Source organism: Camelus ferus, chromosome 11, assembly GCF_009834535.1.
Source record: "Camelus ferus isolate YT-003-E chromosome 11, BCGSAC_Cfer_1.0, whole genome shotgun sequence".
Lineage (NCBI taxonomy): Eukaryota > Metazoa > Chordata > Mammalia > Artiodactyla > Camelidae > Camelus > Camelus ferus.
In genome coordinates this window covers 31,251,133-31,255,142 of record NC_045706.1, presented here as the reverse complement: position 1 = coordinate 31,255,142, position 4,010 = coordinate 31,251,133, and the positions used below count along the sequence as shown (strand labels likewise).

The 4,010-nt window shown below is 37.5% G+C and overlaps 1 pseudogene; it reads left to right on the top strand.

Moving 5' to 3' along the window:
- Positions 1-3,367: 3,367 nt before the first annotated feature.
- Positions 3,368-3,482, top strand: LOC116667394 (annotated as a pseudogene).
- Positions 3,483-4,010: the final 528 nt, after the last annotated feature.

Sequence of the window (4,010 nt, the reverse complement as noted above, 5' to 3'; positions counted from 1 at the left end):
GAGAGTATAGCTCAAGTGGTAGACTGCATGCTTAGCATGCATGAGGTCCTGGGTTCAATACCCAGTACTTCCATGAAAAGTAAATTAATTAATAAATAAGGCTAATTATCTCCCCCCACTGAAAAACAAAAAACCAAAAAACATGTAATTGGCATATTTTAAAATTTTCATCACTTAGACCAGCACTGTCCAATAGAAATGTAATGTCAAGCCATATAATGTAATTTAAAATTTTCTAGTAGTCACATTTTTTAAAGAAAGCAAATGAAATTAATTTAAATAATATATTTATTTAATATATAATTTTAACATGTAATGAAGATACAAAATTATTAATGATATATTTTACCATTTTTTTTCTGTACCAAGTCTTTGAATTCTGGTATGTGTTTTTAGACTTACAGCCTATTTCAGTTTGGACTAGCCGCATTTCAAGGGCTCAGTAGCCACATGTAGCAACTATATTGGACAAGAGAGACTCGGGATATGTAAAGCACAAATACGCTGGTTCTAGCCTTTGCAGATAACGACCCAGTAAGCCTAGAGTGTAAGAGGCCCACCAGAATGTAATGAGTGACTGGTGAATATTTCTCCTTTTGTTTTTCCAGGGGAAAGGCCATAATTTGATTTTTTTCCCCCTTTGTCCCTGGGGCCAATGCAGATAAGACAAAAATTACCTTTGATCCACTTGCCTCTGACTGGTCCCAGTCCTCTCTCTACGAGCAGCTACTGTTAGCAGCGTGGTGCTTCTAGATCTATTTGTGTGATTTTACAGATTTGCATACATCCAGAAATATCATGTTGGCATGTGTGTTTTTTAAAAGGTGGTGAAATAGCACATCTCTCTTTTTTTTTTCTTTCCCAATTTGCTTTTCTCATTTAACACTATGGCTTTGAGAACTCTTCATGTTGGTAGATTTATCAACCTCATTCTTTGAAATTGTTTCATAGTAGTCTATAATTTATTTAACCATTTCCCCATCAATGGACAGGTTCTTTCTAATTTACTATTGGTAATAGTAGAACAACAATAAATATAATTGCCTCTTTTTGATGGTGAAAATAGTATTGTTTTCAGAGAGGAGAATGACAGATCTGTGAGAGATTGGGAAATTAAATAAGTTGTTCAAATTATGTGGCTGAGAGCCACTGCTGATGCCTCTCTGACTTTCCCCAGCCCTCCCTCAGAGCTATGCCATTCCTCCTCAGAGATGCTCAAAATAAGTCATGGCAAGTGTTTCTTTGCTAGAGATACCTTGTCTTTTTAGGAGCTTGAAACTAGAGTGGAGGATGAATAGAAAGAAAATAAGTTCCCTAAGGCTCAAGAGAGATAAAGCCTCCAGCCAGATCAATGGTGTGATGCCAGTTTGGAAAATTCACTGGGATCCTTCACATCCTCACCCCCATCCTCCAGGTGTATAAAGTCCTCACATTGCTTTGTTGATGTCCTGAGCCAGGCCTGCCTTCTCCCCTCTTCTCTGTACAACTTCTTTGTCACTTTAATTCCTCCGAAGGAATTAAATTAATTTATTCCTTACACATTAATGACAATAAGCAACAGTCCTCTAACCTTCATAAGGAGATTTGTACTTAAAAGATATGTTAAATTGTTAATTCTTTATTCTCTCCATTCATCTACCCATTCGTTCAACAAATATTTAATGACTATCTACCATGTGCTAGGCACTGGGTTAGGGCCTGGAGATGCAAAGATGAAATAAGACTTTCAGGTACTGTGCAGGGGGCAGTAATCTTTGGGGTGGTAAAGGAGGAGTGTGTTGTAAAAGGGAATCGTTTTAGAGTTCTACCCAACACAGTATTTAAGGGTAGCCCTGTGTAAAAACTTAGCAGAAAGGAAAGAGTCCATTTAAAGGTGTTCTGAGATGGACCATATACTCTTCCACCCCACTCCTTGTCCCTGGTTTTTTCCTCCCTCTTTCTTTTTATCCCCTTGTCCTGTCCTAGCTGTGGAAGCTTCCTCTGCCTCCTCTCTCTCCACAGCTGCCTCTCAGTTCAGACAAGGAACAAATCTGGGACATTAGAGACAGACAGTCCAGAGCCCATGGTGGAAAGCATCATGTGATGAAATAGTAAATCTCATTTTTGAGACAGAGTTCTGTGCAAAGCAGATACAGTTAAGTATTCTTCCCCACCGAAGCACTTAATAAATCATTTGCATATTATGTTTAATTTTAAACTATGCATTGTAGAATTACACTAACCTAAGATATTTTTGAAAAAGATTTCTGCTTCCTCCCCTTCCCATCTTGAACAGATCAACGTGGCATCTACCCAAAAAGGATTTTAAATTAGTGAGTCATTAGGCTGTGTAAAAAGAGCTTACCTTGTGTAAAGGTACCCTCTTCCACAAAACAAAAAGGCTTCAATGACCACAACTCATTTAAAGTGAAGATTAAACATTTTAACCAGAACAGTGCCCTAATTCAGCAAATTTTATTTATGTCTAAATGCAATGCTATTGGCAATGAAGAGCAATTCGAGAAGTCATAACCCAAGACAATTATTGTGAGGGCCTTTAGAGTTCCCTATAAATTTCCCCCAGTGACCTCAGAGCCAACGCTTAACCACAGAGTCAAATATTTGTATTAGGTGTTCCTGTGTTTAACACACTAATTAAAAAGATAGAATTCTTTGATTCTGTCTCAAATCATTTTACTTCTAATCTCTTCCTGGAAAAGCCTGCTGGATAAATGGAACTAAGAGTATGCTTTCTAAAAAGAGGCTTTACCATGTTGTAATAAATCCGGGGACCGGGGACATTAATGCACCTGAAGTGCCCTTAATGAGTCAATGGTGGGGATCATCCTTCGAGTCTTGTTTCAGGGACCTTTACCTTGAAGGTTATAAATCCTCTGAGAAATGACTATAATGGGGGAAAGCTTTACCAAAGGAAACACTGAGTTCAAACACAGCTAAATGCCCTGGCCAGAAGGGCAGATTTAAGGACAGGGGAAGAAGCCATGACACTTTGAGGCATTAACTCAAAAAACTTGTTTTTGGTGAGGTCACGTGACTGGCCCTGAAATCTACTCAGAAGAAACCAAAATACCATTTGGAAATCTTCCTATTGGCCCCATAATAATGTATTTCTCTTCCCTTCTTTCCTATTTACAATTTGGGGTGTGAGGGACTATAAAGAACTTGCATCCAAAGAGTAGTCTGAGGGCCACCTGCATTGGAATCACCGCCAGGGGAATTCTCAAGAATTAGCACTCCCAGGCCCAACCTCATTCCTACTGAACCAGAAATATTCAGGGTTGTGGTGATGCTGGTGGTGCTTGTGGGGTGAGGGGTGGGGAAGACTTGGATTCTGAATTGTCTTTGGTTTTAAAAATTAAATATTTATAGCTTTGCACAGTGGCAGTATCATAGCCAATGAGGTTTATCCAAGATGTGATTATTGCCAATTGAAAAATTAAATATTTATTTATTAATCTATTTTTAAAAACCGTAATAAAACCATTACATGTTAAGATATGTATTTCATGAAAAATAATTATATGTTTGAAAACAACAACTAATTTAGTAAGTGGTATCATTTTATCTTTGTGCAAATGTCTTTAATATCTGGCTTTAATTAAGGACAGATGGATTCTCTTTTCTGCTTCTGCGTTGAATCTGTTGTGATATGTTGTATTGGTTGAAGCCTGGCATTATACAGGTATGTAGTTGGAAAAAAGAAGGGTATATTAATAGAATTCTCAGCTAATTGTGAATAGATAGATAGATATTTCACAGAAACTGGACAAGTAACAGTTTCTTAAAGGGTAATTACAATGCAGAATCTGAAGTCATATCAGTGAAGTTTTTATACTGTTAACATTAAAGTTTATTCATCTACTTGGATCTGCCATTTTTAACCAGCTACTTTGTATGCTGCTTATACAAACCATAGTTTAAGAACCACCAAATTCAGTTCAACTACTTTATTACACAGAGATAAACTGGGGCCCCATAAATGCATCCTCTGGTCCCCACAACCTCTCTAA